General features: G+C 37.0%; 1 protein-coding gene across 2 annotated transcripts in view; it reads right to left on the minus strand.

Annotated features, from left to right (window-relative positions):
* ZNF770 (zinc finger protein 770) overlaps positions 1–15993 on the minus strand; it is a 342882-nt gene that overhangs the window by 144842 nt on the left and 182047 nt on the right. The gene's annotated exons all lie outside the window — the stretch shown is intronic.

The raw sequence follows: 15993 nt of genomic DNA on the forward strand, positions 1-15993 counted from the left end.
TGAGGGAACACGTGTGTGTGTGTGTGAGAAAAGTAACTTCATCTCTATTTTAGTTAGCACATATCTTTTCACCATAGAAAAAAAATTGGTGATCTTTATTATTATTAGGATCATATAACAGGATATCGGATAAAACTTATATATTTGTAGCATTTTCAGAGCTTGAAATATCGTTTCATAAAATGGGAAGATTTTTCTCACGTTCATGAGTTCTGTTGCCAATGAACAGTGTATCCAAAACGGATGTTTTTAAAGAGGATCTCTGTCACATCAAGAGAGAAAAACTGTTGTTCTTTATGAGAAAATGTTTCCAGTTTGCAATTAATTTTATTTTTCTCATGGAATTTTCTTTCTCCATTATAACAGGCTAGATCAATAAGAACCCTGCATCTATAACTTAGAAAATCAAGACAGGGAAAATCATCAGAGAGAAAGCAAATGATGACAAAAATCGATATGCTTACTTACTTTGTGCTCCCTTATCCTTCATTTTCCACTTGTCTTCACCAAAACCTCACCACTGGAGCTAAATGGATCTCTTGAATAAGATTTTTTTCTAAAAGAAACAAATTTTGGCTCATTTGTGTCAATTTCAAAAGCAGCTGCTTCTTTCCTATATGAGCCATTTTCTGAATAAGTGATTTTTGGGGGGTTGGCAAGCTGAGAGATTTTGCCTTAGTCAATAGTTGGCATTATCATCAAATAGGAGGCAAATTAGTCACTGCAAATGAATTAATATCTTGCAGAACTACAGTTATTTATGCCCTGAGTGATAAACTTGGGAACTGTTAATCAGCACACTGACAGAATTTGTAAATGAGATCAATGCATCACTGTTGGGGATCTTCCAGGAATGATGGAGGACAGGACAGCTGCCAGAAGACTGGATTCATTTATTTGCTTGCTCTTTCCTTCCTCTGTTTACTTTCTTCCCTCCTTAACCTTTCATTCCCCTTTCTCCCTTTCCTTCCTTCCATCTCCCCATACACTGGTGCTCTGTTCTGTGCTAAGAGGTATCTTTAAAGAGACATGACCTTTAACAATCTCGTAGGGAAGAGAAGACATCAGGCATTATTAGAGTGTAATGTATTAAGCACAAAAACAAACGTCTACAAAAATGTTTTAAAGTATGAGAAGGAAGACCCTAACTTGTCCTATAGGGGTTAAGGAAGGGCCTCTCTGAGAAAAATAAATACAAATTTGCCAGGTGGACACGGCAGTGTTTTAGGAAGAAGAATATGCATAAAACCATGGATTTGGGGAAAAATATGATCATCACTATTACAGCAATCACAAAAACAAATAACGTGTACTATGCCCTTACTATATGGCAGGTATATGGGCAGGTATATGTTATGAGCTTTTCATAAATTAATGTTTTTAATCTTTACAACCACCCCAGTGGGCGTTATTCCATTTTTCTGATGAGAATGCTGCTGCTGCTGCTAAGTCGCTTCAGTCGTGTCCGACTCTTTGCAACCCCATAGACAGCAGCCCACCAGGCTCCCCTGTCCCTGGGATTCTCCAGGCAAGAATACTGGAGTGGGTTGCCATTTCCTTCTCCAATGCATGAAGGTGAAAAGTGAAAGTGAAGTCGCTCAGTCCTGTCTGACTCTGAGCGACCCCATGGACTGCAGCCTACCGGGCTCCTCCGTCCATGGGATTTTCCAGGCAAGAGTACTGGAATGGGGTGCCATCGCCTTCTCTGTCTGATGAGAATAGCAGGTCCCAAATGCTTTAGAAACTTGTCCCAAAGAAAAACTGGTATATTTATGGAGTTGTAACCCCTTCAGTGTGTTGGTGTATGAAGGATATGGTGGAAAATGTCAAGAGATGAGGTTAGAAAGATCTTCAGGAGTGTATGTAATAAACAGTAAGCCATACTGCAGAAAAGGGCTCAGGTTCATTGTTAAGCAGGACAAGTTTGTTCATCTATTCCTCTGTACGTCTACACATTTATTTATTTTATATATATATATATATATATATATTATGCAGTACACAAAAATCATGCATAAAATGAGTAAAAATGAGCGTGATAGAAAAGATGAAGGAGAGGATATAATGGAGTTAGGAATAAGGCTTGCTGAGCAGATGTCCATGAACCTTGGCAGACACTGGAGCTATTTTCCATCTCTGTATGAATGTTAAAAAACCAATTGAGGAGAGAAAGCCAAGCTACCCCCTAAGTAAGCTGAAACTATACCCACTGAAAAGGTCAGGGTATTTCAAAAGAATGATTTTGGAACCATTTAATCAGAGGGACAGATGGGTGATAGAGGCCATAATGTTCTATTTCTTATATCATGGTGGATATGATTTTCATTTGAAAAGAGTTTTTTTTTTTAAAGGAGATATAACCAGATGTCCCCTTCACCAGAACACAGTCTTAATAAAGTGCTCATGTAATGCCTGTCTTTAATAATTCTACTGCCTGAATATTTGCCAAGATGACTTATTTGTGACATTTATACCAATCCAAATAAATAAATAACTTACTGGTTGGCTTGTTATTTTTAAACACCACCTAACAAATACACTAACTTTGGGTTTAGAATGTTTGACATGTAACCTTTCCTTCTGGCAATGATTAGCTAGTAGGGGCAGTTGCCTATTCAGACTACTCTGAGTTTGCAAGACTTGAATTGCATCAACCGAATAGTTTCTATTATAAGCGAGTTTTAATTGAGTATATCCAGACATGCTTCTATGGTTGTTTAGAAGCAAGTTCAAGAGAGGGGAACACAAGCTATGAAAATATAAAATGCTGTGTTAAAAGACATCCTGGTTAACACTAACTCTTATGTCAGTAATCTGATGATTTTTGTGTAAATATAGGGATGGTGCGGCGGGGGAGGGGCTTCCCTGGTGGCTCAGGGGTAATGAACCAGCCTGCCAATGTAGGAGATGTGGGTTCAATCTCTGGGTCAGAACGATTCCCCTGGAGAAGGCAGTGGCAACCCACTCCAGTATTCTTGCCTGGGAAATCCCATGGGCAGAGGAGCTGGTGGGCTACAGTGCATGGGGTCACAAAGAGCTGAACACGACTTAGCAACTAAACAACAACAATAGGGATAGGGTGAGGAGAATGGTATATGTTGAGCTCATATTTCTGACCCATAACTAATTCCTGTCCACAGAGGCAAAAGTTAATAAAAGCTTCACATAATCTAAAAATGTGCTTGGTAGATACTGTCATGAAGTGGTCACTGGCAAGATAGTGTGGTGGCCATTTGTAGCACAATAGCTAAGTTTAAAGCCCTGCATAGCTAAGGCTAATAACTGGTCAGGCAAGTGGGTTGTATACGATTTGAGTGAAGAGTCCAGCGGTCTAGTAAGTGTACAGTTTGGGGAAACATATGTGATCATTTCTGGAAAAGGAACAAATGATAGACTTGCACCAGGATCTTCTATGCCAGAGTCAATAAACACGTAAAACAAGCCATTGAAGAGGAAAGATCTCAGTTCTGAAAAGTCACTGAATAGCTTTGAGGAAAAAATGTCTTAACCAGGGCTTTTATTGGTTTATATTTTCAATCAGCTATACAGGATAGAGGCCCCAACTGACAAAAAGCTGAGGCAGTTAACCATCTCTTACAGTGGTGTGAACTTAGCCTCCTGCCTATCAGTTGGGCCTCTATAAGTTTTCCCCCACTCATTTCAGACTTGTAACTCTATCTAGAGTTTATCCATATTGTCTAATGAAATCTAAAACATGGCTCTGGCCCTTTTAAGGTTTTCTTGGAACTAAGGTTTTCCTGAGGTAATAAATATATTAAATATTAAATAAGTCTTAAAAGCTTTAAATTTTACAAAGCCATGGCCTCTTTTTTAGTTTTGTCATTGTAAGCTTCTCAGCAAATCATGTCTAGTTAGGTACTAGAAAAGTGGAATGTGCATTTTCTGTCATTTTATTTTTCAGGTAAAATCGGTTTTCAAATCTGCTAATTGGTAAAAAGATATTACCTTCTCCCTCAAGTTACAGAAACAGAAATTCAGCTGGTCTTTAAGAAATGAAAGACCTTCAGTACAGATTGAAAGCCCTTCAGTTCAATCATATCACACTTTGAGCTACTCTTGTCTCCTTAGGTCCATCATCTGTCCTCATGTCTCACAGGTGTGCAGGACAGTTATGTCCAGGACTAACCAACCAACACACTGGAATGGACCCTGATGCTGGGAAAGACTGAAGGCAGAAGGAGACGAGGGCGACAGAGGATGAGATGGTTGGATGGCATCACTGACTCAGTGGACATGAACTTGGGCAAATTCCAGGAGATAGTGAAGAACAGGGAAGCTGGCGTGTTGCAGTCCATGGGGTTGCAAAGAGTCAGATATGAATTGACAACTGAACAAGAACAACAATCCAGGATAAAAATGGTTACTTCCCGCCCAGTTAAAATACCCTTTCTATGGAAGGGTAAGAATCCCAAAAAGTCTGTGGGGATGGCTTTTGGAGTAAAGAAATGAGTAAAATTGTCTCTAGATTTTCCCAATGTGTTGTGATTCAATTTATTAGATAAATGAGTTGTTTGAGGATTTTCATTTAAATTGACAAATTTTGCTCCAAGCATAAATTTCCATAGGGACATCGTCTTCATTCTTTACCAATTTCAGGTTGCCACTAAGGTCTAGAGGAACTAAAGGTATTTTAGCCTCAGAGTGACATATGAGCTGCTTTCAAATATTTGTAGACTGTTATGTGAAAGTAGTATTACACTTTTCATCCAAAGCCTTATGGGTTAAACAAAATCTTAGTAATCATAGTTGTCCATTAGACTGCTTTGGAGATTGTGACCCAGTCCTACCCTAGGGATGTTCAGTAGATGTATGGATGATCATTTGGCATGAAAGTCATGTGTCAGAGATTTCTTGGGCCAGATAATATGAAAGCGCTCTCAAAACCTAAAAGTTCTAAGAATCTGTAATCAACATTAGAAAAAAAATTATTAAAAAAAATTTTGGCATGAAATCTAAGGAAGGGCTGTTTGCTGGAGGCAAAATGTATGTCTATGTTTTTTATACTTTTAAGCATTAAAATTGTTGCATTATCTTATCTTTTTTTCAGATAGCTCACTGGAAATAAATATGAAAATAAATATGGAAATTTCCTAAGTGGCTGAATACTAATGAATTTGTAAATAAATTTAGAATTCTCTTCTGGACACAATTCCTTGGGTGATATAGGATCCTAAATTTATGTTTTACCTTTTTGTTTTGGAAAAGTTAAAACCTCTTAAAAATTGATAGACTAGAATAATGAACCCTATGCACCCATCACCTAGCTGCAAGAATGATTAACCTATAAGGACAGAATAATGGCCCCTGAAAGATGTCCATGTCCTGAAGAAGCCAGGAACTTGTGAATGTGTTAGGTTATGTGGTAAGCAAAAATCATGGTAACAGATGGAATTAAGATTCTCCAAGAGGGAACAGTCTAATCACCTGCATCTTTGTAAGTGCAAGAAGGAGGCAGAGGAGAGAGACCCAAATAGATAGCCATATGAGAAGGTCCTGGCTGATGCTGCTGAATGGCGCTGGAGGAGCGGGGTCTTGAGCCAAGAAATGTGGCTGAAAAGGCAAGGAAGCAGATTCTCACCTAGAGCATCCTAATGATTTGCGGGCCTGTTGATGCCTCCATTTTAGCCTAGTGAGACCTCTTGTAGATTTCTTACCTACAGAAATATAAGATAATAAATTCGTGTTGTTTTCAGCTACTAAGTTTTAGGTAAATTTTTTAGCAGCTATAGAAAACACGTTTTTAAAAAAAGAGAGAAAGGCTGTCAAAATATGAAGGAAAAAATAATCCTTACGGACAATGTTAAAAAGTTCTTTGTATTTTCAAGTAAAACAAGTATTTAGAAACCTAGCAAAGAAAGACAATGCTTTTATTTGTTGGCTTTGAATACAACAGGAATGGACATAAATCTGAATATCTATAAAAGATATTTAAATATATGTACCAAAGTTAAATAAGTATTTAAATTGCTAATATGATTAGTTTTATTTATCATTTAAATGATTTAAGTTAAACAAAAATGGTGCCATTTTTGTTTAACTACTTATCTCCATTACATAAATTGCAAATTAGATACTCTGACTTACTTTAATATGTTTTATAGTTACTCTTGATGGTTTTCCTTTATATACTATTTATCCAATTACAAAAAAGGCAGATATTAGAGAGATAAAAATGCATTATTTTATAGAAGCAAGTGAAACTGTTTATACTTACTAGGATACGGTACTTTCAATAAAACCAACTAAAATCTATGATCATTTTCTTCCAAATAATTCTCTAAATTCCCATTTATATTCATAGGTTCTTTTTTTTTTCCTAAGCCTGATAAAATATTTAATTTGAGTCCCAAAACCAACCAACGAATCACTCAGCCAACCAAATGACTTACTCTGCAAACAAATATAAGTAAAAACAAAAAAAGCAAAACAAAGAATTTGAAGTTTATAAGCATTTTTGAAAAGTGATGCACGTGGCTTGAATGAACTCTGTCATGTATCTATGTTGTTATCTTGCTAATGTTAAAACAAAGGGCAAAAGATAAATGTCTAGATTTACTGAAGTCATATATCCTAATGGATCATTTATTTCTTTTATGATTAAGTACCTTCCTCTTCAAAGATATTAGCCATATGATTCACAATCTGGAGTGAAGTTTTTACCAAGTGTAATTATTAGAGGCATATTTAACTGTATATTTGAAATGTATAGATTATATTCCTTTTGCAAAGTTGCAGGAGAATTGCTATAATAGCATATATTTGTTTTGAAAGTAAGTTAGAAGCATCCACTAATAATTTTGAGCATATGGCACAAACTTTAACACACAGACATACAGATGCACACCAAACTCCAAAATCTTAGAAAATACATATACTATTTAACATTCCACTTAATATTTAATACATCATCGCAGTCTTCCTGGACACTATGGGAAAACTGAAACATACAAAATTAAGGGTAGTCTCTAAAGCTATTGTGGTGTGAAAACTTAGTTAGGCTATGGTGCCCAATTATTTGGTCAAACACCAGTCTAGATGTTGTTATGAAAATAGTTTTTAGATATGATTACTGTTAACAATCAGAAGACTTTGAATAAAGCGGATTATCCTCCTTAATCCAGGTGGGTCTCATCTAAATAGTTGAAGTCCTTAAGAGCAAAGATGGAGAAAAAAGCAATTCTTTCTCAAGGTTGCAGCATAGAAACACTGCCCAAGTTTCCCACCTGCTGACTTGTGTTGCAGATTTTGGGCTTAAGGCTGCAAACATCAATTCTTATTTGAGTTTCTAGCCTGCTGGCCTGCCTTATTTCTTTTATGATTTTCTTATGCCTTATTGATTTTAGATTTTCTAGCCCCCTAAATTGTATAAGTCAGTTTCATAAAAATCTCTGTCTTTCTGTCTCTATAAATAGGTTGGTGGGTAGGCAGGCAGGCAGGCAGATAGATGATAGAAATAAAGAAAGACCCATCTCCTATTGGATCTGTTCCCCTCAAGCGAACCCTGCCTAAATAGCTATTACTGCCCAAACATTTTTTGAATAAGACATTAACCTTAATTACATCTAAAAAAAAAAAAGGTAATTCTCCATTCTCATTTTGTGCACCTTTCATTTGCTTTGTTTAAACTGATCCAAAATATTTTATTCCTTTTATCTCAAACTGATAATGAAAATTATAAAAGCTCAAGAGAATTTCTTTCTACCCAATATTCCTGTCCTGAGTTGTATCTTTCTCTACCTCTACCCAGCTCCTCACCCCTTTTTTATCTAGTCCATGAATCATCCCTGGCACATATTTCATGTTTCTAAAATACAAGATCATTGAAGAGCTTTATGAACACTCTCATACAGCCTTTTTTTAAAAAAAAAATTCGGTTTAAATCTCTTTTCTGTGACTATCAGTAGTATGGTCTGGTTTTAAGTATTCTCTCTGGTGACTGTTTTCTATCAATTTACATTTAGCCAACAGTTAATGTGTGCTTGGATAATAGCTGAAATAAGCTCAGAGACTCTGGGTCTATTATCATAAAGCTGTCTTAAGAAGACTTGTTTTGTCTACCTTAAGACCTTTTATTAGTGTTTAAAATAAAGCTGTGTCTTCATTTTATTCTTTAGATTCAGAGTAACCAATTCTGACCAAAACTCTAAAAAGAATTGGAAATGATCAGTTAATTAAAGCAATGCAATAGTTAGGAAGACTGAGTTCCTTTCTAAGCTGATAAAATATTTCAAAATGCATACAAATATGAGACTTTTTCAAATAAGCATACAGAATTCAAAACTACGACAAAATTAGTCCTCTGCTGTTGCATAAGAGGGATGTAGCCTCTGTGCAATTTATGACTCAGATTATCTTCCTAAACAATGTTACCCAAATAAACCTTCCTTGAAATCAATGGTACTGGTATTCAAACATTTTTCCTTTATATGGAGTTAACTGTGTCCTCTATCATCTGACTGGTTCAACTAAAGTCATTTCTCTTAAAGACATCAACAGCTCAAGGAAAAAAAAAAGTTTTCTCTCCGGGCTGGGGGAGGACTTTTGCTTTGCACTTTAAAATGTTTGCTCTGTTCCAAGAAGATATTAGGATCAGTTGACTGACAACAGGAAAAATTTTCCTGGCAGAGAAGGAAGCCAGAGGAGATTCATATGCAGACAAAATTTTAACTATCAGGCTGTTTGTATTCCCATGTCTACTCTAATATGCCAAGCTGGGATAAATCAAATGGACTCTAAAAATGGTAGATAAAAATGTGATTTCACAATAATTCTGGAGTTTTGCAGGATATCCATCTTAAGCATCTTTTTTCAAAGAGTTATTTATTACTGAGTAAAGCTGCATAGCTATTCCAATATAGGCACTACTATATAAAAAAAAAACTTTGAAAACTCTACATTTTTAAAAGTGGTACAAAGATACAACGGTTTTGCTGAAGTGCTAGTGTGAGTTAAAAGAGATTATAGGACCCAGAAAGAGGTGCCTGAAGTCTGAAATGAGGAAACCAGGTCAGATGAAGCAGGGTAGCGCTTCGTGGCAATGTGTCCGTTTTCCAGGTGGCTGTCCCTCTTTGGAGTGGCTGGGCTGAAGGGTCCTTCCTCAGGGTGTGGGGAATGTGTATACGGCTTGTCTCTATTATGAGATCCTCAGGGTAATAATCTCTAAGTGAAGTGGGAATTGGACTCAGCATAAATGCAAAGAGGACGAAGGACACAGGAAAGCAATGCTGGGGTGAGTTCACAAAGCCAATGCTTCAGACACCTCAGGACAGACTTTTTGAGTCGGCATTTCATAGCAACTTCATAATCATTCAGTTTTCTCTGGTTTCTCAAAGAATCTCACAGGATCACAAATGTGATCCTTATGAGGATTAGCAGAATAAGAGTCTAATCCAGGCCATAATTTATATTGTAAAAATCCCTTAAACAGTGGGGGAGATTCTGATTTCTGAGAGTGAAGGCGGGTGGGCACTGGACAGACTCTTCTGTCTTACTGCTAGATCCTCTTGATCCCTCTGTTTCCTTTATTTATTTATTTATTTATTTTTTTTCCTTTATTGCCTTTGGGAACCTCACTCCACCTGCCCTGTTTAAGATTTCCATATGGGCTCCCCAGGTGGTGCTAGCGGTAAAGAACTCACCTGCCAATGCAGGATATGTAAGAGGCATGGGCTTGATCCCTGGTTGGGAAAATCCCATGGGGAAGGCATGGCAGTGGACTCTAGTATTCTTGCCTGGAGAATCCCGTGGACAGAGGAACCTGGAGGGCTACAGTCCATAGGGTTGCAAAGAGTCAGGCATGACTCAAATGACTTAGCACGCATGCATTGGATCTTCTAAGCGAACCATCCTCCCTTTGTTAGTGTGAGCCTTGGGCTTTTTTCTTACTATGGTATTTCACAGGCAAAATGAAGGGTGTAAAGGAAAATTCAAATCGAAGGTACCCAAAGTTGATTCATTGACTGCTAAACTTGTCTACATTCTACTTTATATAAACTTAGACTTAATGCATACCTAGTCTAAATATGAATCTTACCACAGCAATACTAGGAGAATGTGATTAAGTCTCACCCTCATTCTTCTTGAAGAAGGCTCATTTTGAGAACCATTGAAGAACTAATTTGACATAAACTGGACCAGAAAACTAATTTAAAAGAAAACCCAACAGCAACAAAAAAACAACATAAAGAAAAAGCCCCAAACACTGATAACTCTAAGAGACTTAATGTAGTTGGAAATCACTTATAGTCTACAGGAGTCTATTTTAAAAGGTGTAAACTATTAAGAAAGACTGGAATCTGTTTTATTAATGATAATTTTATGAAGTTGTTAACCTCTTAAAGATTTTTCAGGTTAGAAATTACCTTAGGGACCATTAATTTTTCATTTTAATTTAAAATATTCTTTTCTTATTTTGGGGGCCATTCCCCCAAAGCCTTCATTTCTATCACCTCTAGTACATACATAGTATTCTGTGGGAGAGCTATCTTTTGTTAGATATCTTTTTCATCTGCCCTTAAGATTAGACTTTTTCTGTCTCCTTTCCTCTCAAAAATCTAACTCAACTTATTTAAAATCAGTGCCAATAAACAGGGATTTTTCATAATTGTTAATCTGGGGCTAGTGCCATACTGATAAACCAAGGGCTTTAGCAATTGAGTTGCTGGCGTAGTTAGAACCTGGCTAAAATTGTTGATATAAATAAAAGAACTGAAGAAAACTTTTTCATAATATCATTTTTAGTGAATTTTGGTTTGTCCTTTTTCTTTTCTTGTTAAGAGATTTGAATTTTAAGGATTCTCAGGCAAAGATTCACACTGAGATCTAAGTATAGGGAAATAATGCTAGCTTTATGGTTAATTACATCTTAATTGCCTTTCTTCTTTAGGTTATTCATTAAAATTATTATTCTGATTTTTTAACAATGTGTTTTTCTGCCATATAAGACACATGTAAAGAATAAAGCAAAAATCATATAATCCCACCTTTGTATAAGGTTAACATTTTGTGAATTTCCTTTCAGCTTTTTGTGTGCATACCTACATTGCCATGTAACTCATCCTAGAGTTCATAGCATGGAGGATCTATGTTTTATATGTTTTACACTTACAGTGAGTTTTGCTTTTTTGCTACCCTCTGTATGTAAAACATACTGGCCTGTATTCAGGAAGACCAGCAATTGACATGACTCTCCATTAGAGGAGTTAGAAGGTAGACATGTTGCTTAGAAGGTGATTGGCTGATAGAAGACAAGATGAGTGTTCTGGGGAGCCAGCTCTTATCATGTTCTACACACTGACAGCCCCTCTAAAGAGCCCAGAACATGCTTCCTCAGAAACATGTGTTCCCTCATCCTATCTGCTGGTTACAAATCCTTTTGGTTTGTCAAAATTCTGCTATTTCTCTTTGCTACAATATAGTCCCAAACATTTAATAATCATTGTCTTTACTGGAACACACAGATGAAAATATCTTCAAGTTCTAAAGTGACCTTAACCAGCAAGTGAAGAACAACTTTATTTCTGCCCTCTGTAAAGGATGGCTGGAGATATGTCGGTCTATATATCCACCTGTCTATCAATGTACTTTTTTGAAGCACAAAATATTCTCCTAAATAGCTTTATTTTTTAAAATAAGGCAAGATTTAAAAAATAGGATAAAGAAATATTTTAAATCCTCTTTGCAGTAGTATTTGTGTAATATTTCATAGATGTGTACCCAAATAAAAACAAACAAACAAAAAAATCCAAACACACTTAAAGGGAAACACCAAAATATATAAAGGTTCAATTCAGTTCAGTCGCTCAGTTGTGTCAGACTCTTTGCGACCCCATGAATTGCAGCACGCCAGGTGGACTGTGAAGAAGGCTGAGCGCCGAAGAATTGATGCTTTTGAACTGTGGTGTTGGAGAAGACTCTGGAGAGTCCCATGGACTGCAAGGAGATCCAACCAGTCCATTCTGAAGGAGATCAGCCCTGGGATTTCTTTGGAAGGAATGATGCTAAAGCTGAAACTCTAGTACTTTGGCCACCTCATGCGAAGAGTTGACTCACTGGAAAAGACTCTGATGCTGGGAGGGATTGGGGGCAGGAGGAGAAGGGGACAACAGAGGATGAGATGGCTGGATGGCATCACTGACTCAATGGACGTGAATCTGAGTGAACTCCGGGAGTTGGTGATGGACAGGGAGGCCTGGCGTGCTGCGATTCATGGGGTTGCAAAGAGTCGGACGCGACTGAGTGACTTATCTGATCTGATCTGAGGCCTCCCTGTCCATCACCAACACCCGGAGTTCACCCAAACCCACATCCATTGAGTCGGTGATGCCATCCAGCCATCTCATCCTCTGTCGTCCCCTTCTCCTCCTGCCCCCAATCCCTCCCAGCATCAGAGTCTTTTCCAGTGAGCCAACTCTTCGCGTGAGGTGGCCAAAATACTGGAGTTTCAGCTTTAACATACATTCCTTCCAAAGAACACCCAGAACTGATCCCCTTTAGGATGGACTGGTTAGATCTCCTTGCAGTCCAAGGGACTCTCCAGAGTCTTCTCCAACACCACAGTTCAAAAGCATCAATTCTTCGGTGCTCAGCTTTCTTCACAGTCCAAGTCTCACATCCATACATGACTACTGGAAAAACCATAGCCTTGACTAGATGGACCTTTGTTGGCAAAGGAATGTCTCTGCTTTTGAATATGCTATCTAGGTTGGTCATAACTTTCCTTCCAAGGAGTAAGCATCTTTTAATTTCATGGCTGCAGGTTAGATGAATGTAATGGCTTATAGTTTTGTGTGTGTGCATGTGTGTGCATCTTTTTACCATTCTCTGCCCTTCTATATCATTTCCCCCTTTTCTTCCCCACTCTTTTCCTCTCTTTCCTACAATAATCATGTTGATTTGCCATATCCCAGAAGCACCAACTAATGGTTCTACTGAAAGTGAACTTGAAAGACTTTACAATGTTTGTCCTCACAGCATCTCTTGGCATTGCTTTGGTCTGCACATTAGTGGTATATTGAACCTCTAAATTGGCTAGGTTCCTTTGTTTAAAATGGCATTCACTTAGCGAATGTACACCATTACTTTATCATCTAACATGTCACCAAGAAGTTAATCAGACTGTTTTGCTGATCTAGCTTAATGTTAGTCTGTTCACAGATGTCTTGGGGGCTATTGCTACTAACTCTAGAAAAATTAGGGTGGGGATGATGCTTTTGATTACTTTCTTCCTGAAGGAAACACTGCTTCATAGATATTATATTTTATATATAATGTTATTGAATAAATTAAGCTTTAAAATTAAATGGAGTTGAATAGGGATTGTTATCAACTCAAGCAAATATTTATATGGCAAGAATTTGGTCTAGGTACTTCCCTGGCTGCACAGTGGTTAAGATTCTGCACTCCCAATTCAGGAGGCATGGGTTCCATACCTGGACAAGTAACTAAGATCCTGCATGCTGCAGGCTGTATCCAAAAAAAAAAAAAAAAAGAATTTGATCTAAATGTTTGACACATATTAACCTATTTCTTCCTCTAATAATTATATGAATGTGTACAGCAAAATCCCTGTTTAATAGATGAGGAAACTGAGGAGCAGGAATGTTTGGATAGGTCATGGAGCTCTTATGGTGCAGAACTGGCATTTCATACCAGGCCATATTAATCCCATATTAATCCCAGTGCCATATTATCCCATATTATCAGCAAATATTTGATCATATTTTTTAAAATATATAGACTATTATACTATGCACAGGAATGTGAAAAAAGGTATTAGTTGTTGCTGTCCTTTGAGGTTTTCAATCTAGTTAGACAGGGCAAACAATATAAAACTATAAACAATACCAGGCAATAGACGCTGTGATAAAGGAATTATTCAGATGAGTTCTCTAGGATTTTGAAGATGGCCAGATCACCAAAGGCAGGAGAAATTTGTAAAGACTTCATATATCTGGACTTTTGAGAAGTTTGGACCAAAGACTGAGATACATTTTATGCTCTATAAAGAAAGTTATTCAAAATATGAATAGCTTAAAAATGCATCTAAAACTCACTAAGACAGATGGTTTGAAATAATTTGAATTATCTGTGAGTAGAGTGAATACTTGATTAAACCCCAGTAGGTGAGTGAGAATTACTATCATAAACAAAGGAATTTAAAACACCGCTATTGCGCCATTAATATAGAATTAGAGTGATTAGATAATTCAGAAGATCTTGTCTCGATGCCTTTGAAAGTGGAACATGCAATGCCTTGGGCTGCAGACAATTAGTGCTGCATGTCACAGAAGCTTGGGAGTGACAAGACTGTTTGACAGCCCTGAACAAAGAACCAGTGCCCAGGAGAACAGCAATCTGGAATACTGGCTGGATTTTATACTTCTTTTTGTTTAAAGCAACCAACATTTCAGTGATCTACCGTACTCTAGGGTTACATGGATCTACTGTTACTGTGATGCAGTTGTTTCAGAAGAAATAATAGGTTTAAGTTAAATAACAAGACCAATGGCACTTCCGGATAAAGAAAAATACAGGAACATTTAAATTGTTAGAAATCTTCTACCTCTATTCCTGCCATCTCTTTTAAATTAACAGTAAGATTATTTTTCTTCCTTTTACCTCACATCCTATAAGACTGTACTATAGTTTGCCACTGCATTTTAGCTAATTATAATTTACTCTATATATTTCATATTTTCAGTGAAAATTATGTATCAGTTTCTTAACATTAGTGTCTTTTGTAGAACTCAATTTACATGTAGATTAAATATATCTCATTTTATCTTAATAATCTGGTATTATTATTTTCTCTCCAGTATTTCTACCATCCATCCAGTTATTCAAAATTAGAAACTGGAAGTCATTCTTGATTCTTTCTTCTCCCTTCCCATGTCATTTCTAGTCAACATGTGATCTTGATTATCTCTCTTAAATATCTTATAGTGTGTACAATCATAAAAGCTAAGTATTTCTTTGAACCGAGAGGCCTATGTGGTCCTGCTGAGTCTAGAACCTGGGTTTTCCAATTTCTGGTTCAGCCCTGTCTCTAATCTGCTATGATGCTTTTAGAGAGGGACTTTGTTTTAATTCTAATCTGTCTCAATTTGTAACTATGTAATGAAATATTGTAAACACTAGCTCCTTGCAACACTAGGAAAAAAGGCACAGAAATACCACCTACTATTAGTGTATATAAAAGACTATTAACATTACCTATGACACCAAGCTCTGAATTTATCACTCATGCTTTACTGAAGAACTTCTTACTGAATGTTCACCATGCTTCCATCCTTTTCCTCCTCCCAGAAGAAACCTTGGCCTTTCTTCTGCTCAAGTTAATCTCTCTACCTATGTACTATGAATCTTAACTGCTTTGCCTCCTCAGAAGACTTGTTTCGGAAATAATATCCCATCTCTCCTGTATGTAACATCTCCCCCACCCCGCTTGCTTTTCCCTTTCAGCCTATAAATATCCTTAGGTGCCTTCCAACTTAAGAAATGGAGCAAAACAAATAAAACCAATAAAAATCCTCAATTAAGAAAATCATAAGTCTCTCGTCTTTAGTTGAGCTACTTCCAGAGCAGACCTTAGCATGGTCTCTCTTTACTGTCTGGGTACCACACACTCCTCAACCCACAGTAGCTTCTGCATTACCATTGTCATGATTCCCATCACCTTTGTTTTGACAAAGCAAATGAATACTTTCCCACGATTTTTGTAGAATTTGACACAGTGGACTGTTTGTTTATTTAACAGTTACTCAATTCTTTCCATAGATCAGGCATTGTTCTAGGTGCAAAGGAGACACAATTTGGGGGGACAGTTTCCTGGTTTTCCTTCTTCATTGGTGGTCTTTTTTTAAAAAAAAAAACATTTCCTCTGTGGGCTTCTCTTTTGTTTACCCTCTTAGTGTTGCTGTAACACATAATCACTATTGGCTAGACATTACCCACTCCTCCTGTTTGCCTCAC

This window comes from Bubalus kerabau, chromosome 10 (assembly GCF_029407905.1).
Source record: "Bubalus kerabau isolate K-KA32 ecotype Philippines breed swamp buffalo chromosome 10, PCC_UOA_SB_1v2, whole genome shotgun sequence".
NCBI classification, from domain to species: Eukaryota; Metazoa; Chordata; class Mammalia; order Artiodactyla; family Bovidae; genus Bubalus; species Bubalus kerabau.